We start from the raw sequence: 23543 nt of genomic DNA, 5'->3' as shown, positions 1-23543 counted from the left end.
TTTGCAGCCCAAGATAGCATTAGAACAAGTGTTGTGACCAAGTATCATGAAAAGTGAACTATAAATGTAATGTTTAGAGTACTAACACGTTTTTACCATATAAGGAAAAAGCCCCAGACCCTTGCGGTCATGTTTTTTAACCAACCGGAACCATTTAGAGTGTTAACAAGGCAAATGTTGACGCTGCACAACGCACGCCGGACTAAAGACGATCGCAAAAGCTCATCATAAGCACACTGTGCTCAGGTGAGCTAAAAAAGGCTAGGAAATTACCAATTGCAAAGTTTCTAGTAAAGATCTCTCGATAAGCATTTTTCTGATGTTTATTGATATTTCTTGTTTCTATTCATGCGACAGCTGATGACGCTTCTGGAGAAGATCGAGTAAGTACACGAAGTTCGTACCCTGCGTATAAACTGATATATATTCGTTTCGCACCAAGTTCTTATAAACACGAACATAACTAAATGTACTACTTAAAAATGAAAGAATTTTCAGTGACTAAGTGTCATATCCATCAATCGGAAATTATGTTTTTTCGCATGGATTTTTTTATCAGTGTACATGTGTTTTAAAATACTGTTGATATGATACTGACACATCAGTACATAAGAACAGAAGTAACTATGCGTATGTCTAAATTTAAATGTATCTAGCCGGTCTGTCTTTAATTTCTGTATCTTTGTCCAACTGTCCTTAAACATGTTCTTATATTTCGCAGTGACTCAGTGGGAATGGTGTCGGCCTAGCGTTCGTCATATCTCTCTCAAGGAAACAATATATAAACTAAAAACAGCGGAGTGCTATTGGTCTTTGCGTTGATAATTGAAAAAGGAGATTTGGACAAAGTAACTACAACTCAGAAAAAAGGGTTCTGGTTTTATTTATCGCCTTAACATGATTTGGTTCCACATACAATCTCTAATGAGGATATAGCTTAGGGAACTGTCGTCATTCTGATTTTTATCAACTTTTAAATGAGCCGCCCTGTCGGAAAAAGGGACGTAATGCATGTGCGTAAAGTGTCGTCCCAGATAAGCCCGTGCAATCATAACATTCTACCGGTAATCATCGACGACACTTTCCAAAACTTGATTTCGCTAAAAAGATACTTTTTGGAAATGAAAAATACATTAAAGCGATAACTGTCGTCCCAACTTAGCATGTGCGGACTGCCAATCTGTGACGACACTTAACCAACATGCATTAAGACACATTTTCCCAGAATGCGGCTCAATGGGCTGAATGACCGACATAAAGAAGTGGTATTAAGTGTTAAAGCATGATACTTTGAATGTTATACAAAATTTACAGTATTATACATAAGTACGTATATACATTGAATAAATTGTAAAGAAAATCAACAGAAACTAATTTGACTGTACACGGTATTTTTTCTAAAAAAATAAGCATTTCGTCAACATGAAGTGAGTATATACAAATCTTATGATATGGGTTTTGTTAAAAATTACTATGCTTTATTATACTATATATGTATCACGACGTTAATTCTATTTCCAGTATTTCAAATTAAGCATATACTTCATCGTGAGAAGACGTTACCTATTTAAAATACCTTTCTAGATTAGAATAACATATTATTTTCTAAATCTAAATGTGTTAATTTTCATTTCAAGAAAAAGGATGTTAAGATTTTATTTTTCTGTGTTGGTACTCCTGACATAAATATCCTGCAGTATTTTTCCGACGAAACAATTGATAACATTTCAATTAACAATGTGTCGTTTATTTTTTATTTAAAACCTAAGCTGAAGTACTTTAGTTGTTGACATTTACAAAACAGATTTATATGCGGAATATTACGCTAGTCAATTGTTCCAAGAGTTTGTATCAATCGAGTGACTTGTGTAATGACGTATCACACGAAATGCGAGCCTCGAGTGTGACGCGAAATAGCACAAGCAATGAGACTGATACAGTCTTACTTGAGCCACCAGCGTAGTAACATCATTAAATAGTATAGCGCTAATAAGTATGTGTTATTACTATGATTATTCACATGAGTGAAATAATACATTGAACACAAGTTTAATATCAACTACACATAACATCCGCACATAAAACAATTACTATGCATGAAATGAATACACTTTCTTATGACTGTATCCTATCTTCCAAACTTAACAGAATATTCCTCTGACATTTCAGACATATGGGGAACAAATCAATGGCCTAAAATCACTATTTAATATTGTTACATTTAAAGTCTGCAATTTGAGGCATCTCAACACTTTCTGCCAACTTTACTGTAAACAATGCATTGCACATTAGCAAGTATATTTATAAACAACGCTGAACATAACAAATGGATATTTTGGCACAGTGGTATACTAAATAAACATGCCATTATCCTGAAAAAAGTAAACAAACTTCAAACAAAATGTTCATGAACATGAATTTTTTTCATCATCTAAGAATTTAACAATAGGTTACTCTATAAAATACTCTATATCTACAATTATTGATATAGATCCGAAACTACGTAATCTAGCAACAAATGTAAACATGAGACGGAAATGATTTGCAAACTTTGCATGATCGCCAAAAAGGCAAGTTGCAGTTGCTGAAAAAATACATTAATTTGATACATTAATTTTAAACGTCACGGGAACTCTTATTTCCGTATTCAAGCCCCCCCCCACACACACACATACACAAATTACTGTTATATGGCCCGTGAAAAGCAATGAATTTGTAAAAATATTCTCGTACAACTTAATGATGTTTAACACTTGCTCTGAATAATGCATGTTTGCAACATAATATGACTTATCTAATTTGCATCGTGGCCATTTTAATATTATAACATTTTATATAACATAAAAAATACTTTGATGAGTGTAGAACAATGTCTGCAACATTCATTTAAAAGTGGATACTAAGTCAGGTGTTATCACCTAAAAACTTAACAACATGTTACTGTAGTACAAACCAAATGCCCTGAACCAGTTAATTTCTATTCAATCCATCTTTGTACTGGCAGGCAGTAAAAATGTCTTGGTCTCAATGAATAATATTAAGATTTTGTGCTAGCTTGATCAAGCAGCTACTTGGCATGAATAAATCAAATGTCAATGCTAACTGTTCAATATAGGACGAGCCTGTCTCTGGGAAAACCGTGCTTAATTCATGTGAGTAAAGTAAAGTGCCACGTAGCCAATGCGGTCTTAATTAGTGACAACACTCTCTGCGTTTAAGGAAATGTTGTTTAAATGTAGTATGTTCTAAACGAGAAACAAGTCTGGGCAAAAAATATCTTCCCTCATCAATCTTTGCGGACTGCCGCTTAACACACATGCATTTAGCCACGCTTTCCCACAGACAGGCTCTTGGCATTATATAAATAGAGGTTTGCCTTGATACACGTATTCCCAAACCCTTCATTGAAATACAAAAAGCACCATCCTGCGTTTCGTCTGTCACTCCCTAAGTGCAACAACATCCACTATAAATGACTTCAACTCTAGCTGATACAGATATGACATGATTTCTTTCACCGTGTTTTTCTTAACTTGTCTTATAGCTAAATCCTATCTACTTTCCTCACTGTCCATCCTCAACAAACTTCTAGACAGCTTTTGTTCTCTTCTGCTACACTAGCTTAAGGTTAAGGCGTTGAACAGTGTTGATGTACCTGAGGTTGTTTATTTTGTCTGGGTAGGTTTGATATCCACCATAATCGTTCCTTGCTAAGATTTCATGCTCAAAAATGTGGTTTCAAGGTTTGTTCTTGAACGATCCAAATATTTTACGTAACCTCGTGATGTTGCTGGGGTGCAAGACATTTTGGGCTCACTTTGCGGCAAACCGGACGGCCCCGGATAAGAGTTTATATTGCTACCATTTGGCTGAGGCATGAATTGGTCTTTTGCATTCAAGTATTTTATTTCCCTGCTGTGTTAAATGTTTAGGGTTTACTAGCAAGTTTGGCTGCGGGTAGTTGCTTTCTTGGTTTCTTTGAAATCGATGTATCACGTTGACGTTCTAGATTAAGCATCCACTGCTTTTGATTTCAACAATAAAATTAATAAAACATGTCACTTTTCACTGAAATGTTGGCAATGAAATTACCTTGATTTCTTACAACTTAAAAACAACAAAAACAACAAAAACTATTTATTGCCATGATTCGCTTGTTCAGAAAATACAAGCGTAACTGCGTCTTGATGATCTTTGATGCATGCGACAGTTTAATATGTTTCACTATTTACTTGACAATAAGAACTTATGTAATTGCACGCTTAAAAAGTGGGAAAGATTTACTGTCTGTTATAATGATGTATTTACTAGTTTTGAAAGAGTTGATGGCGATCTAATCATAGTTTACGTATCGAGACACGTGTTCGGCTGTAGATCATTGAAGCTTTACATGTGGTTATTGACCTATTACTGAATTCCGCAATTATAAAAACGCAAAAATACTAAGACACACAACATGTTTCTTTGAAACAACCGATTTCCATCTATTTTGCATAATACTTGATAACATACTAAGTGTCGAAGTCTTAGTTTTTATTGTCAACATTAACCAAGAGATGTCGCATAGGTTTCACATTATAGGAATGACGAGCAAGCGTGTGCACACGACAACGAAAACAAACCAACTTTTATTTCAACGACAAATCAGACGAATATCATATACATTTACATGTCATTGATACTTTAGCTATCCGTTTCCGACAGACTTAGGTACATACGTTAATGCAATGAAGAGAGGACGAGCGGAGTAAACGGGTCTGATAATGATTACTCTTATTTTATCAATTGCGTGGTATTTACTAAAGTAGATTAAAGCAATTGTCTGATATAATTTCCCGCAATAAACATATTCTGACATTGACATTTAAGCGTGATGTTGTTTACTTACTACTTGACTCCCCGTGTTTAAATTGCGAGCGTGACGATTGATTGTATCGCTTTCGAATTGTTGCATTAACATTCCATATGCAGATATGACAAGCTGCATTCATAAATACAATTGAGGTCGCGCTCTGTGAAAACGGAGCTAAATAAGTGTGCGTTAAGTGTCGTTCCCGTCTAGCCATGCAGTCCGCACAGATATGACAATAACCACGTAAACTAGATTTTCGCTAAAAAGAGACTTCCTTTATACTAAAATATAACATCAGAGCGGAAAGTGTCGACCCTGATTAGCCAGCGCGGACTGCACTGGTTAATCTGTGACGGCACTTAACGCACATGCAATAAAGCCCGTTTTATCAGAGAAAGGCTTAATTGAACTTATGGCATAATAAACATGACCAGTGGGTGACCCGTTTTTTTGGCATTCCCGGACATTCGGCACCCCGCAAATGGGTCGGACAGGACATTGGCACCCGATTATATTGCACATTTGTATGGTCGGCAAATTTATGAGGTGTCGATCGTTGGGTAATGCAAAAAACGCATTGAGCCGATTGTCCGGCTGCCGTTGTTCCGGATACCTTTACAGGCTTAAGACTTACGTGTTCTTTGTGTCACACATTTCCACTTTAAATAATGTAAACACGATTAGTGACACATTTGCTTTTTATCTAAATTTGTTCACTTCTGTAACAAGTTTTGAACTTTAGAATCCTATTTGCAACTTTTATTAAACTACCTAGGCGCGTGAAAACTGAATCTTAACTCGAGCGCTTGTAATCACGCATATCTATCATTCACGAAAGGTTGCTGGATTGATGTTCCATAGCTTTATGCGTCACATTTGACTTTAATAACAGGCAAGTTTAATTTTTCAGGGTTTTTTCAGTGTAATTTTACTTTTTTAATAAAAAAAATGCTTATGTCAGAGATCAGAGAATGTTCGCTCAGTTGCTGCCATGAAAAGTTCAAATTGCCAACATGCTATAGAAGAAAAACAGTAGAATAAAAGAGACAAAGGGTAAGATTAATAATTTGCAAATACGATCGCATCAGTCGAGCGATCGCGTAGCCGAAGCCAGAGGCGTTGTGTTGCTGACCTCCTCTTGAGTTCTGATGCATTCAAGTGGCCGCAAGAATTATGATAATTATTTTCATAATGAGACCCTCGCTTCTTTCATGATTTTGTTTATGTATATGACACCTAAAAGCTTATTAGATACACAAGATTCGTCGCTTAATATGTATGGCACGTCGCTATCCCGGGGCAAGACTATTTACTTGTTTGGGTTTGTATCCCTTTTTAGCTATGAAAATGCCTAAATTCAGATGTTTAAAAAGATATTACGATGTTATTTGATGCGTTAGTATGATATGGATGCTCAATAGTGAATACTAAGATAAAGTTTGTATAAAGACACCTCTGCATCGCAGTAGATATAGTTTCACTTAACAAAAGTGCACGAAAAAACAGTGATGCTACCTGGTTGCAAACGATAGCATCGTAGAAAACTTCGAAATCCGACAATGAAGTTATACAATTTTGTGTTTTGCTTGCAATGGCCAAATTATGTGCATCATTCACGATTGGAGCCGAGCCATGCGAAACTGTGCATTGTGTAATATGCGCCAAGCGTAGCCCAAGACCAGCCTGAGCATTCGCGCCGTGTAATCAAGTGCCTTAAAGGGACATGTTCACATATTTTGGCATGTTGTGAAGTCTGTCATTAAATGCTCTATATTGATAAATGTAAACATTGGATCTTAAAAAGCTCTTGTAAAAAAACAAGAATAAAATTACAGAAAGAAAAACAAGTAACCCATAACTGGGCTTGAACCACTGATCCCTGGAGTAAAAGTCTAACGCTTACACCACTCGGCCTTCCTTGCTAAACCATGAGTGCTGATTTAATACTTTATATAAACAATCCTCGTAGTGTCACAAAATATAACGACAACAACATGAACTCTTCAAATTATTCAATCGTTTCGCGTTGCAACGCTTTATAATTTTCAGGTTTTAAAATTGTCAAAAAATGCATATAATGGATAATTTAGAGCATGTTAAATGTTCAGAATTACTGTTTCCTCACAAATATCATCACTACAACAAAAATTTCGATTCTCAAACAATTTTTTTCAATTTTGTTCAATAAACCAAAACGTGAAAAGGTCCCTTTAACTCCACGAGAGGTTTCGTGGCCTAGTAAGCGGATAAGGTAGCTCCTTACCAGACTGCTCGGATGCTCAGGCTGGTCTTGAGCTCAAATGGCCGCATACGGTTAAGACCCATTTTCGCATGTCGCTCCCCATATTTACTATGCCGAAGCAAAAGACCCGATTTTTAGTTCAGACAAATTTTGTTATTTTAATATTTAAAAACTGTTACGACTATCTTCTTTGAAAGCGTTCTATATAATTGTATAGTTAACGGTTAAATTCAAACTCATACAGAACAAATTATTAAGTCATCAAACGCGACAATATAACTGCAATTTGAAATAAAGACTGCAATGAACTAGTTAAAACCACATATTCCTGAACCCAATATTCCAGTCAGCAATAGTATGTGTGTGAACATGAGACAAACACATTTCGTTTACATTTTTACCAACATGCGGTCGTTTATTGTAATTTGTGAGATTTTGTGAAATATAACATTGCATATGTTTATTGCAAAAGTAATTTAGCTAAAGACGAAGTAATTTATGCGATATGCAGTTTTGTTATGGTCACCATTGCCAAAGCTATATATGCATGTGCCGCAGAATTTATTTAACATGTCATGTTAATGTAGGTTTACATAAACGGCGGGTTTTATCAACAAAATATCGACGCATTTACGTCTATAGATGTTTATCACAGCGGTAAATATTGGCATGGCGTCGGGGACATATCTCATATGGGGACCGCGGTGACGGGCTAATGGGATTTTCACACATATTTGATACGTTCATATTTCGGGAAACACTCTTTTCTATTTTCCTGATTCCATTGGCTGTTTCGACTGGCTGTTTCGGCTATGGAAAATAGTTGTATGGCCATAGACGAGAAAGACCGGTTATGGAAGAGAAAGACCGGTTATAGAACATTTAGTTTTAGAAAGACGTCGGAAGACTAAAAGATAACGAGAGCGCCGATGGCGTTAAAAGCATAGGTGCAAGATACAGGGAAGAATGGCGTCACGTGGTATAATGTTGTTCGATATCGCCATCCGCGAATTTCTCAAATCAATAATTTCAAACAATTACCGACTATTTAAATAGATAATCTTTCCATTTACATCAGTGTTTGAAACGCTTATGAAAAATAATTACCCAAGCCTTTCAAAATTTAAGCACGGACAGATCTGTATCTTTTCACAAATGAAAATAGACGCTACCCTATTCGTCTGCGTCAAGAATTTGTCGTAAAACTTGTGGTAAGCGTTAGATGCAGACGTGCGCAACAGATTGAGTTCTGAATACAGATTTCTGAATGCAGAGATTTTTATAGAAACTCCTCAAAGCAGTTACTTCCCTTGCTTCGCCCGGTCAGTAACTTCTAGTATAAGGGAGGCCACTGCGTAGGAGATTGAGATTTATAGTGCAGATAGAATTGTTTTACGAACGAAATTTGTTTTAGGTTATAAGAAGATTTTTTGACATAAAACGGTCTTAGAAAAATTCACTAAAAACGGTGTCAGCAATATTCTTGGAAGAAAACGTTAGAAAAACGTTTCCAATTTTTTTTTGTAAGAATGACCATATACTAAATTAAATAGATATTTCGTCTGATTTTTGATCAGGTAAGGCTTCATAATGGGTAACCGAACGATGTGGATTTTTGAAATGTGGTATATACCATAAGCATAGGTGCGTAAACGCACCTATGCTAAAAACTAAATAGTAATAACATAAATTGCATTCATAAATACGAATGAAATTATATGTACTGGTACTAGTCTTCTATCTGCAATGGTCAAATATGGATGTGTATGGTGTACTTAATAAATAAATGAACTACACGTATGGTTTATAAGTTTAATGTACATCGATAATAAATATATAATCAGGCAACTTGATAGTTCGCGTGCATGTGATGAGCGCTACTGCAAGTCGACTTTGGCCACAGTAAATAACTATTAAAATGACAACATTGCTCATTTCTTCAAGTCGACTATGGCCACATTGAATGACTCTGAAAATGAAACAATTTTTCGTTACTGCAAGTCAAATATAGGTACAGTAAATGACTCTAAAATGTCACCAATGTTCATTAATGAAAGTCGACTATGACCACAGCAAATGACTCTTAAAATGACACAATTGTTCATTACTGCAAGTCGACTATGGCCACAGTTAATCACTCTTAAAATGACACCATCGTTCATTACTGAAAGTCGACTATGGCCACAGTAAATGGCTCTTAAAATGTCCCCATCGTTCATTACTGCAAGTCGTTTATAGCCACAGTAAATGACTCTTAAAAATACACCATTTTTCATTACTGCAAGTCGACTATGGCCACAGTAAATGACTCTTTAAATGACACCTACGTCCAATACTACAAGTCGACTATGGCCACAGTAAATGAAATGTAAGAAAATGCTATCGAGGTATAAAACAGTTGCAGAAAACGAAATTTATCAAACTTATTTAGTTCCCTATTATGAATGGATACACGTTCAGCCTCGTTCTGGAATTCTGCGAGTAACGTTACTTCGCGCCCTAATCAGTTTTTGCTTATTGTGCAAAAAGGTCTATAGCTATATAATTTACACAATGATATATCTTTATGCCACGAGACTTAATAATGATAACACGTCGATTCGGTACTTCTCATGATCATGACAAAGCGAATGCCGAATTCTCACTACAGCAGTAGAATTTAAGATTAACAGTGCACTTCACGTTTTCTCTGATGCCTTAAAGTTGAGTTGGTTTGCTGTAAAAGACAACAAAAACAACGTTAACACACGGTTGTGCCCTCAAAGAGTGTTGCAAACAATTAAGCAAAGCAACATTTTCCCATCTAAACCCTTAAATTCCAATAGGAATTGAGGCTTGAAGAAAGCAGACAGACAAATAGACAGAAAGATAGTTTATTCAGATTTATACAATTGTGCATTGTCTTCATGCTTAAATACACATACTATTCTCTGTCTCGAAACAAGGCATAGCAAGAAAACAGTAAAGAATAAAAATACTAATAAATACAATCGATTGTAAGAACAATAGGTTCTATCAGAGACGCAGATAACACTACGTGTTATCTACGTCTCTGGTTCTATCAAGGCGGTACTGAAGTTTAATGAACAGTATTATTAAGTATTGTATTTCTTTTAACAAAAGCTTCTTTAAGAAATCTACAAACATTATAAATTATTGATTTGTCACATGAAACTAGTAAGTTGTGGAATTTATATACAGATGGGTTTATACAAAATGAATGGCTTATATAAGTTTTTCCTAACTCAGTGGCATATACATATTAAAATGGTATTCATCTTCTAAATCAAAGTCATTACAACACAGAAATAACTTGTATACTTTAAAGCATACTTCAGGAATAACCGCTGCAAAATATGACGTCGGCAAGAGGTACAAAACACTTGATCCGCGCACTTGGAAAACGGGGCCTAATGCATGTGTGTAAAGTGTCGTCCCGATTAGCCTATAGGTCCGTTAAGTTATTACGTTACGCAACTTTTAGTCAGAACTGGGTTTTTGCTGAAAAAATACTTCCTGTAAACGAAAACTTTCGTTAATGAGGAGAGTGTCGTTGCATGTGCTGACTGCACAGGCTTATCAGGGACGACACTTTACGCCTTGATTAGATTTCGTGAAGTAGTCTTCCTTGAAATGTAAAATGCAATAAATGCGGAAAGTATCGTCCTTGTTATCCTGGGTGGACTGCACAGGCTTATCTGGGACGACACTTTACACACATGCATAAAGCCCCGTTTTCAAAGATCGCTGCTGAATTATTTTCATATTTAAATATTCCTCCATTAGAAAGCCATATGTACGAGGCACGCTTGAACAGACTATCAATGGCGTTTCATGTTTTGTCTGTCCGCGTGTTTGTTTATTTTTGAATCGATTAACCCTTGCAAATCTGAATTTCAAATTAAGCGCGTCGCTCTGGTCACTGCATTAGAGGCGCTTGATTCACGCCAATTAAGCGCCTGTTTGAAAACACACAAACCACGCGTCCCTCGAGATGTTTAACGCGGACCGGAAGTATTTGTAGTAAAAAGTGTGTGAGACTAATTGTCGTCCATTTTCTGCACGTGCGCACCTGAGAGAATGTTAGCAGCCGACAGATCGGGATCGAATGCGCATAGTGTTTTGATTTATTATTAAGCAGAACAAATCGCGTATTTTGTAAAGTTTATACAATAAGAGGACAATGGTATGACATAAAAAATATCTCTTTAATCAATGAACAAGATAACGTCAACAGTGTTCGTTTTCCTGTTACAGTCGAAGAAGTACTTGTTTGTTTGTTACCCATATCATAAATATATATGGGCCTTGCTCTATGAAAAGGGGTTTAATGCATGTCAATAAAATGTCGTACCAGATAGCCTGTGTAGTCCGCACAGGCTAATCATGGATGCCACTTTCCGCTTCTATGTTTTTTTTTCTTTAAAATAAAGTATCTTCTTAGCAAAAATCCTGTTTAGGCGGAAAGTGTCGTCCCTGATTAGCCTATGCGGACTTCACTGGCTAATCTTGGACGACGATTTGCGCACGTGCATAAACCACTTTTCCCTAGAGCGCGGCTTTATTTATATATATATAAAGACCTACTCAAATACAAAAGCAAAACGCCAAACACTCGTATACCGGTTGAGGTCACTTACCATCCAGGGCTACCTTAAATAAAAGACATCATTGACCGCCACTAGACCACAATCGAAAAATCAAGCAAGCTTAAACGTATAATTCCTGAAAAGCCCATTTTGGCATATAGAAGACCCATACTGTTACGTGCCAAAAGTACACCAACTTCCGAAGAAGCTGTTCTAGGAGAATCAAAACCATGCGTTGCCAAATATGCAACATGATGCGCCCATCAAATACATTCAAAGCCACATCTGGTGCCATTTCGTCCATTAAAGGTAACCACAACTGTAAAACTGCAAATGCCCCATAGCTGATGACGTGCAGTATATGTAAGAAACAATATGTTGCGAAACAAAACTGGCATTGAACCAGCACACTTCAGCGAATCTGGCCACTCGTTTGACAATATCATTTTGTTTTGTATAGAAGCAAAAACACAATGGTCCGACGACCATTATATTATATTAAATATTTATATATATGTTTGTGTATGTGTATATATATATAAAAACGACATATAAAAAATAAAACAACTTCACGCTAAATTCTAACTTCCATTTTAATCATTTAAATGTTAAATCGATATAATAAACATTGTAAGCGCCATTTTATAACACACAATTTTAATAAGTGTATGTACATAATAATAAAACGAAGAATAAATATGACACAATACTGAATGCAAAACGTTCACTGCAAATTATAATATTTTTCATTATAACATCGATATAATTTATATTACGGGCGTCAGTCTATAACACAATTTTAATATGCATAAATATATAAATAAACAAGGGCTGTTTGTAAAACATGCATGCCCCACATACGGGCTCGCAGTTGTAGTGACAGCCATTGTGTGAATATGTTTTTTGTCACAGTGACCTTGACCTTTGACCTAGTGACCTGAAAATCAATAGGGGTCATCTTCGAGTCATGATCAATGTACCTATGAAGTTTCATGATCCTAGCCATAAGCGTTCTTGAGTTATCATCGGGAAACCATTTTACTATTTCGGGTCACCGTGACTTTGACCTTTGACCTAGTGACCTCAAAATTAATAGGGGTTATCTGCCAGTCATGATTAATGTACCTATGAAGTTTCATGATCCTAGCCATAAGCGTTCTTGAGTTATCATCCTGAAACCATTTTACTATTTCGGGTCACCGTGACCTTGACCTTTGACCTGAAAATCAATAGGGGTCATCTGCGAGTCATGATCAATTTACCTATGAAGTTTCATGATCCTAGGCCTAAGCATTCTTGAGTTATCATCCGGAAACCATTTTACTATTTCGGGTCACCGTGACCTTGACCTTTGACCTAGTGACCTGAAAATCAATAGGGGTCATCTGCAAGTCATGATCAATCTACCTATCAAGTTTCATGATCCTACGCCTAAGCGTTCTTGAGTTGTCATCCAGAAACCATTTTTTCTATTTCGGGTCACCGTGACCTTGACCTTGTGACCTGAAAATCAATAGGGATCATCTGCGAGTCATGATCAATCTACCTATCAAGTTTCATGATCCTAGGCATAAGCGTACTTGAGTTATCATCTGGAAACCATTTGACTATTTCGGGTCACCGTGACCTTGACCTTTGACCTAGTGACCTCATAATCAATAGGGGTCATCTGCGAGTCATGATCAATGTACCTATGAAGTTTCATGATCCTAGGCCCAAGCGTTCTTGAGTTATCATCTGACAACCACCTGGTGGACGGACCGACAGACCGACCGACCGACATGAGCAAAGCAATATACCCCCTCTTCTTCGAAGGGGGGCATAAAAAATAAAACGACACATAACTAAAAAAAACAAGACTGAAAGCCAATAAGTTAACCTCTATTGTGCATTCGCACTGGGGAATCGTTAACTCATATCTGTATACACCCCTGAAGAAGACGTGTAGTCAAAAGCGCTAGGGTATAAGATACACATTTTTTACACTGTTTGAACAATTTCTTTCTATATATATATATATATATATATATATTGGCAGTTAACATTAAACAAAATGAGCTCACGGTCACGTTTTTACACCAGTTCAATAGGGGAAAGCTATAAAATTGATACGACAATCCTTGCGGTTTTTATTTGTAAAGACAACAAATTGTCACTTAGCAATACTATTCCACGTGTATAACAATGTACTTTATTGAGAATGCAACATTACACTTAGATTGGGAAATACATATCACCAAAATAAACATGTTTAATTATTTACATATATCATAAAACAAAAACAACAGCATTAGTGATATGCGCTTTGTCTTAAAAAAACAACCACAATAAAATTACGCACGAATATATAGACAATATTAAACTCGGTAAGCCAAACAATATAAACACGTTAAAATAAATGCAAAAGATGCCCGGTTATAGTTAAGATGCTAGTTTATCTTTTAATATTAAAATCCTCTTAACAAGTATCTTTGAAGATATTTACACAATCAGACATTAATAGGCATTAACAATCATGCAATAATTTAGAAAGACCCTGATCCATATGAGGTACACAAGCAATTAAAACATGCCTACGGATACTTTCCATAGACATGATTACCCTATATTTACTTATATTTACTTATTTAAAATGATTATTTGGAGTATACGAACATATAAACACATTATAATTAAAATTGCATTTCATCCGATATGACAAATATAGCACAATTATATTTATACCAAATACTTAAATTTGTATTTGGAAACATGTGTTGTTTAGCTACCAATACAAGTTAATGCAAAATGTATTTTTTTCTATATATCAATTTGATCTAACATGTCTCACAATTTACAAACATCAAGCTATTTTCAGCTTTTCAAAAACAGAACAAACATGTTTCATGCATTCAATAAAAGTTAAATATAAACATTCCCAAATATGAGGAAATCTGGTCATAAAACATTTGCTGAACTTGTAGTGGAAGATGTACAGAAACTGGCCCCACTGAAAGCGAATAAGGGATTGTGGGAGGGTCAATTTGAAAGGTCAAACACGCTGTTACAAAACTAATAAAATGTCAAACTTTATCATAAGCAATATGTCAATACTGTTCACGTTTAATATAAGCACATTCATAAGTGTTAAAAAAATTTGCAAAACAGACATCTTTGTTTTTATTTTTAGCTGGGTATTTTCGGAGAAAACCCGAGGTAATGTCATAGCCAGTTCGTTGTGTCGTCCGCCGTCCGTGTTGTGCTTAAACCTTAACATTGGCTCTAAAATCAAAGTGCTTCCAACTACAACTTTCAAACTTCATATGTAGATGCACATTGATGAGTTCTACACACCACACCTATTTTGGGGTCACTAGGTCAATGGTCAAGTCACTGTGACCTCTCAAATAAATTATGTCAAGCTTTCATTTATTCAAAACTGCACCCGTAGCCGAGCATGGCACCCTTTATGTGGTGCTCTAGTTTAAGCAAATTGTATTGCTCTGTTGTATTAACCATAAAGGCATTTGCACTTCTTGACTATTGTTAGCATATGGCAACACTCCCTTTTTTTTCATTGACTGATTTCAAATTACAAGGTACTATTTTTTCGTCGGATAATGTTAAACAAAATTAAACAAATTTTAAGTAGGTGTTCTTAATAAAAAGCATTTCATATAACAATGTGTTTCTATTGCCTTAAGTATATTTTTCTCTTCAGAAGTTGTTACTGTGCATTATTTTAACAGTTTAATACATATTTTAGCATTGAAACAAGAAATGTTTTTTATAACAATAGTTTGTACAAATTAATGTTAACAGTGAGTTTATCTAATAAAAATGGCAACAATACATGGATACATTACATTTAAAATACAATTGTTTTACAGTTGCTCTATGTATAAATGGCAAAATATACACTTGATACAGTGATCAAGATATCTTGATTAAGTTGCTCACTGATTAAAGAGGATACAATCTTGTCGTCGTTATGTACATATACAAATTTAAAGCATAATAAACTATTATGTCCAAAAACAAATTTTAACACTTATGACCATGTTAGTATATGATAAAACAACACAACTTAACAATATTTTGCCATTTTTCATAAAACTGTAAAACAAATTTAATATTTCTATTTTAATTCACAGTTTCATTTAAAGCTTTTCAACAAGAGTCATACTCTAATCATTTAACAAACACTATCCATTGAAATCATTAAAGTACTAGTAGTAAATACAGAATCGATTATTTCAGGTAGATTAAATAATTTTGCCCAGAATTTATTTATATTCCCATGAAATACATAGTATGCTACTAAAAAAGATTCATGATAGAATACCGACCCGAATGAGCCAATTGACTAGTATTGTTTTCATAAGGTTGATTGACAAAAATCTGAAGCGTAAACATTTTACACCTTTCTGAACAAATACTTTTCATTAGCTAATCTATATTAACGGGTTAAAAACAGACAACTGAAACATGTCTTATAACATGAAAACACTCCAATGTTTTTTTCAATCTTGTTCAAGTTACCAGCATCATTTAAACAGCTTTGGCAATCTTAACAAATCTTTGATAACATTGTATTTCCCATTTATTTACCATCATGAGGATCAACATTTGTAGTGAAAGTTTCATAATACAGGCAAAGACATTGAATTGACATGCAATATGTGTGCTTTTGAAAATACTTTAAATGCTTTGCTAAACCAGGGACCTATACAAACAACTTGGTAGGTCACATAAAAAATAAAACGTAAACTATTGTTTTTCGTTGAATACAACTTGGCTGGTCACATACACAATAGAGCATAAACTATTGTTTGTCTTTGAATACAACTTGGCTGGTGACATACAAAATGTGGCTGTTGACATGACTTTCTGGCTTTCCACTTGAATTATTGTGATGTGTCATTCTGCCATTTCGATCTGAACAAGGTCATTCATTTCCATCCGTCATAATATTCAAAGAGTCAGAGTAAGTGCTGACCAAACCAGGCGGTATGCAGAGACTAGCAGAACTAAATCAGTATTTATCTCTGAGCTTCTTAGGTTTGACTGCGGTCAATATGGTAACAACTGCTGCAACAGTCTGTGTTTCTGATCGGATGGTTTGATTTCGTCAAAAGGCATCTGAAAAAAAGACTTGTTACTGTAAATGTCAGTTTTTCATTTTATCTTTGATACCGATGGAAAAAAAGAACACGCGGAGCACTTGGTATTTCAGAATGATACAACTAATCTGATTTGAATCCATCGAGAAAATAATTGTCCTGAGACTACTCATAAAATAATAATTAATAATAAGTGATTAAATTAAAGTGTATTCTTTTTATTACCAAACCATTTGGATTGTGATTTGATGAATATACATTTTGCCGTCGGAATCAAACGTTTTGTTTTGAAGTAGTGAAAGGGTTTGCCACCATTCACCTACATTTTGCTTTTGTCTCAAAATTCCACATATGTCAAAGAAAACGAAATCAAAATACACAAGTAGGCAAGTTCACAGTATGGTTTGGAAAATATGTTAAGTTTAATCATACTAGAAACAATACTTTTCGAGTTAAGACTATGCATAAAAATCCAACAGCAGGATGCACGTATGGAGGGACAAAGGTAAATCTACATTCACCCACACATCTATGAACTTGGGGGCGTAAAAAAAACATGCACATGACTTGAACACTCACCTGAGGTTAGCTCTGCATTTTGTTCACAGACTGAGGTCGTCCTTCACCATGGAGATTCCAGAATATCAAGATGATGACTGCTTCTGGTGCAAATGCTTCAAGAACAAACTCAACGCCTTGCTATCCCGGTTTCTGCAATTAAGTATGTCATGTATAAATTAAGACAACATTTTTTAAGACTTTATAAGCATTTCATTACCCTGGCAACACACTTGATACTCTCTCAAAAAGCCATTCATTAACTTAATAACAAACAAACTAGAGCTTTGTCACAGACGTGACGAATACCCCCACATGAAGAGGGGATGAAAGGTACTTGAAATAGGGAAAACCTTGCTAAATGTGTAAAACGCACCCGTGACCCCTTGACCTAGTTTATGGCCCGGAATGGCCCATGTTCGAACATGGCCTAAAGGTCATCTAGATTAAGTTTTCGACCAAGTTTGTTGAGAAGGGGATGATAAGTACTTGAAAAAGAGAGCGGACACCATACTGAATGTGTAAAACGCATTAAGTGACCCCTTGACCTAGTTTGTTTTCCCCAGAATGGCCAGTGTTCAATCATGGCCTAGATATCATCTATATTAAACTTCTGACCAAGTTTGATGAAGATCGGAAGTAAACTTCGTCAATAAGAGACAGAGAGCAGACACCATGCTCAATGCATTAAATGCACTAAGTGACCCCGTGACCTAGGTTTTGGCCCGGCATGGCCCATGTTCAAACTAGGTCTAGAAATCATCTAGATAAAACGTCAACCTAAGTTTGGTGAAGATTGGATGAAAATTACTTGAATTAAAGAGCTGACAACATGCTGAATGTTTAAAACGCACTAAGTGGCACCGCGACCTATGTTTTGACCCAGCATGACCCATATTTAAACACTTAATACGGACCGACCGACAGACAGACCGACAGACAAGTTCACTCCTATATACCCCCCCCCTAAACTAAAAGCTACGAACATCACTGATCCCTCTTCGTAATTCAATGTTAGTTTAAAAACCATACATACAGTTAATATGGAACCTGATTTTGTCAAGATTTAAAGAGTCAAATATGTTGGTACCTGCTCATAAATTGTTTCATGTTATTGTTGTTGTGGTTTTGAGTTTTAATGTAACTAAAGATGTTAAATTTAAAATGCAAATTTGAGGGTTTAGCTTGCAAGTTTTGCATTTTCTTCACATTTCTATATTAGATACAGTTGTTTGTGGCTGAACCCTTAAACTTAGATTACACATGTAGATAAACTGGTCAATTAATTGAAGAGCAGAAACCCCAGTTTGTATTGGGTTTTACCTATTGGGTATTTGTGAAAGCTTAATTGCATCAAACGGTTTAGGCTATTACGACTGGGTCTCCTGAATGCTTTGTCACAGTGAACACGTTTGCAACGGCAAGGTGACTTAACTATTGAGATGCAGAGTTTGATAATGTGAACATCGCTCACTGGGCTTGAACTTACGAGTATAAGACCTCTGTGAACAGATAGAAAGACCTTAGGGCATCCCAGGAATGTGTCCCTGTAAACAAAATTATTTAATGCATTCTGAAATGGCATCAGTTATATAAGAAGTCAATCAATGTTGTTTGAGTAAACAAATATTTAAGAAATAAATTATGTTTGAAGGATCTTGATACAAATGGGATATACATTAAACACTTGATACAAACATAGCCTTCTATATATTGTACACTTGATATAAACATTTTGTGTCCCTCAGGAACCAATATTTATTAAATTACATGCAACACTAAAAGGTGGGTCGGACATAAGGATGAAAGTAAGGACGGGGAGAATTACAAACAAGGACACATGTGTACGCCCCCCCAACTGAGCCCTTTCAAGGCAATACAAATGGCGGCTATTATAAATATTTAACACTTACATAAATGATTTGTTTAAGTTAGCAGCCAGGATAGAGTTTTATCAATATTTAACACAAACTGTTTAAATTAAAATTTGGAGTTAATCACTGCACATTATAAATGGTTAATTACATGTACATTACCAACCTACCTCATTGACAAGGTAATCTTGGCCGCTGGCCAAGAAAGTATGGAGCCCCAGGTTCAGAGTGGCTCCACCCTGCAGGTAAGACTAGTTGAGCATTTGCCCCAAGGTCCTGGGCCAGGAAGTGTCACTGGGCGTCTGGGCCCAGCTGACCAGACAGCCTGTTGTTCAGCTAGGTACCGATCTATGATTGCATGGGTTCCTGTAGGAACAGGCTATCAAAACAAAATCCAAGAATTTAAATAAATATTGAAAATACATGAAGAAAATAATTTTAAAATGAGCTGAAGGCTTTTACGTAATTATTTTACTAAAATTAAATATAATTTAAAAATTATATTAAAGCTGATTTGTATGCAAGGATTAACTTTTGGTTCAGGGGCTGAATGTCGGTCGAAAATAAACAAAAATTAATGCCCTGACCTTCTATGATTAAAATTGATATCAGATCAAGTGCTATTTGCATTGTATTTACTAAGTGTGATCAATGTAAAAGCACATTATTCCCATTTGATGCTAGGAACTTTTCAGGCACATAAAATACTGATGTTAAGTGTAGTATATAAGCCTCATTCTGGGAAAATAGGGCTAAATGAATGTGCAGTCTGCACAGGCTAATCTGGGATGACACTTTTATAGGACTTAATGTATGTGCAGTCTGCACAGGATAATCTGAGATGACAATTTAATAGGTTTTTATGTATGTGCAGTCTGCACAGGCTAATATGGGATGACACTTTTATACGGCTTAATGTATGTGCAGTCTGCACAGGCTAATCTGGGATGACACTTTAATAGGACTTAATGTATGTGCAGTCTGCACAGGCTAATCTGGGATGACACTTTAATAGGACTTAATGTATGTGCAGTCTGCATAGGCTAATCTGGGATGACAATTTAATAGGACTTAATGTATGTGCAGTCTGCATAGGCTAATCTGGGATGACAATTTAATAGGACTTAATGTATGTGCAATCTGCACAGGCTAATCTGGGATGACAATTTAATAGGACTTAATGTATGTGCAGTCTGCACAGGCTAATCTGGGATGACACTTTAATAGGACTTAATGTATGTGCAGTCTGCACAGGCTAATCTGGGATGACACTTTAATAGGACTTAATGTATGTGCAGTCTGCATAGGCTAATCTGGGATGACAATTTAAGCACATACATGAATCCCCAAATCGCAGAACACCGCTAAGATACTACTTATTGTTCTTGTTGCTGCTGCTGCGACTGGGCCATAGACAGAGATGGAGTGAGTCCCGACGCCGAAGTCGCCACCCCAAACCCAAGAATTGCCGACAACAACTGTTTAATGGCGTCAATCGCATACTGCTCTCCAGGCCTAAGGTTCACATTTTTCGAGAACAACATATCGTGGTCAGTCACATTAACGGACGTGTCAGGCAACGCCTGCTCTACCTGTTGAATCAGATCGTTTCAGTTCGAGCAACTTGTCCGGCCTAATTTGTCGACGCAATCATCCAATTGTTGCTAAGCGACATCAATGCCGAGACGGAAGTCGAACTCACCAAGGCTCTGCTGTTGGAAGTGTTGATGTAGCCAACATGGGAGAAGATATTGATAGGAGGCTTGGTAGTCTGACGCAAGACGTCTCCGTGCTGAATTTCTTAAGCAATTGTAGTATTTGTGCAAGAAGGGGGTTGTCATCGACTTTCACTTCAATGACGTTAGTCATGTTTGCTAGTAAAGTTCACTGAAAAGGAAATGGAAAGTAAACTAAAACCGGATTGTTTAGTGACACATGAATAAGCCTTGCAACACCTTACCTTACAGACTTGTTTTTTAAATGCCAAACATTGTGCCTATAATTGATATTTAGAATATTGCAATTAATTTTTCACTAATTAGAACTCAGAATAACGTAGTATCAATGTTTTACATGCACCAACTTGAAATTGGAATTTTTGTGTTTGTAGCAAGGTGTCATATTTATTTTTTTGTAAATCAAAAACAGGCATTACTTGAGCAATTTAGAATGTGAGACTGTACACCTTTAATTGTGTGACTATAGAACTTTCAATGTGAGACTTCATAATTTTAAATGTGATACTCAGCAACTTAAAATGTGAGTCAACACAACTTTAAATGTTACAATCTACATATTTAAATGTGAGTCTGCACACCTCTAAATGTGACAGTTTATGATTTATTACTGAGAGTTAACAACTTTAAATGTGAGACAATATAACTGTATGGCATTTAATAAGAAACAATAGATGTGAGTTCAAAATAGTTATTAAACTTAGTGAAATAAGCAAACTAGAGCTTTGTCACAGACGTTACGAATACCCCCACATGCCGCATTGACACATAATATTTTGCATGTCATCTTCACAAAAACAGCGGACACCATGCTCAATTTTTAAAACGCACTAAGTGACCCATTGACCTAGTTTTTGACCAAGAAAGGCACATGTTCCAACTTGGCCTTAAGATCATCTCCATAAAACTTCTGACCAAGTTTGGTGAATATCGAATGTAAACTACTTGCATTAGAGAGCGGACACCATGCTGAATGTTAAAAAATGCACAAAGTGACCCGGTGACCTAGTCTTAGGCCCGGAATGGCCCATGTTCTAACTTGGCCTAGAGATCATTAAGATAAAACTTGTGACCAAGTTTGGTGAGGATTGGATGAAAACTACTTTAATTAGAGAGCGGACAACATGTTGAGGTTTAAAACTCACTTAGATACCCCGTGACATAGTTTTTGACCCGGCATGACCCATATTCAAACTTGACCTAGACATCATCTAGATACAACTTCTAACCAAGTTTGGTGAAGATTGGATGAAAACTACTTGAATTATAGAGCAGAAAACATTGTGATGTTTAAAACGCAGTAACTGACCCACTGACCATGTTTTTGACCTGGCATGACCCATATTCAAACTTGACCTAGACATTATCAAGATACAACTTCTGACCAATTTTGGTGAAGATTGGGTAAAAACTATTTGAATTAGAGGGCGGACAACATGGTGAGGTTTAAAACACACTAAGTGACCCCGTGACCTAGTTTTGACCCGGCATGGCCCATGTTCGAACTTGACCTACACATCATCTAGTTACAACTTCTGACCAAGTGTGGTGAAGATCTGATTTAAACTACTTAAAATAGAGAGCGGACACCATGTTCAATGTGTGAAACGTATAAAGTGACCCTGTGACCTAGCTTTTTATCTGGTATGGCCCATGTTCGAACTTGGCCTTCAGATCATTTAGATAAAACTTCTGACCAAGTTTGGTGAAGATCGGATGAAAACTACTTGAATAAGAGAGAGGACGCCATGCTGAATGTTAAAAAACGCTCTAAGTGAACCCGTGACCTAGTTTTTGACCCGGCAAGGCCCATGTTTGAATTTGCCTTAAGATCATCTATATACAACTTCTGACCAAGTTTGGTGAAGATCGGATGAAAACTACTTGAATAAGAGAGAGGACGCCATGCTGAATGTTTAACACGCACTTAGTGACACCGTGACCTAGTTTTTGACCCGGCAAGGCCCATGTTCGAATTTGGCCTAGGCATCATGTAGATGCAAGTTCTGACCAAGTTTGGTGAAGATCGGATAAAAACTACTTGAATTAGAGAGCGGACACTTAATACGGACCGACAGACAGACCGACAGACAAGTTCACTTCTATAAACCCCCTAAACTTCGTTTGTGGGGGTATAATTAAGCCAGTTATTCTGATAAAAAACTTTAACATGTGCTATAGGGGCTAGCTCTGTGCAGAGTTTATTTTAACCATTTTTGGATTGGGACAATTCGTAAAAAATCATAGTGTTTTGAATTAAATTGGGAAAATGGTTGTAGTTTTTGCTAAACATAATTTAAAAAATTGAGAATAAGTGCTATCAAGATAAATTGCACTAAGGTTCATCTTATAGAGCTGCATAAGGAAACAAACTCAATTTGTAACCTATTAAAACATTGTTTCGGGTCAAACCTTGAATTGAGAACTTAAGCTAGTAATTATGGAAAAAATAAACTGTTTAAGATTAGGTATGGGACTCAATTTTGGCCCTAATTTCGACAAATGAATAACACTGTATGATCTCACCTGAAGCTCAAGAAGCTGAGCTGATATGCTGGCCTAGCTGATATTGCCAAAGGCTGAATTTGAG

General features: G+C 36.1%; 2 protein-coding genes across 3 annotated transcripts in view; one reads left to right on the top strand and one right to left on the bottom strand.

Annotated features, from left to right (window-relative positions):
• LOC127850685 (uncharacterized) overlaps positions 1 to 23543 on the top strand; it is a 251744-nt gene that overhangs the window by 179523 nt on the left and 48678 nt on the right. The gene's annotated exons all lie outside the window — the stretch shown is intronic.
• Positions 12259 to 23543, bottom strand: part of LOC127850679 (uncharacterized) — a 272021-nt gene continuing 260736 nt past the window's right edge. The window contains exons 11-15 of one of the 2 annotated variants that reach the window (XM_052383881.1): positions 19388 to 21104; positions 18833 to 18890; positions 17365 to 17496; positions 13040 to 16804; positions 12259 to 12902 (exon numbers count right to left, since the gene is read on the bottom strand). The gene's annotated coding sequence lies outside the window, so the exon portion shown is untranslated. Of the gene's footprint in view, positions 16805 to 17364; positions 17497 to 18832; positions 18891 to 19387; positions 21105 to 23543 lie in introns of both variants that reach the window. The other variant, XM_052383880.1, reaches the window with a different exon arrangement.

This window comes from Dreissena polymorpha, chromosome 11, assembly GCF_020536995.1.
Source record: "Dreissena polymorpha isolate Duluth1 chromosome 11, UMN_Dpol_1.0, whole genome shotgun sequence".
NCBI classification, from domain to species: Eukaryota; Metazoa; Mollusca; class Bivalvia; order Myida; family Dreissenidae; genus Dreissena; species Dreissena polymorpha.
This window is presented reverse-complemented; position numbering and strand designations above follow the sequence as displayed.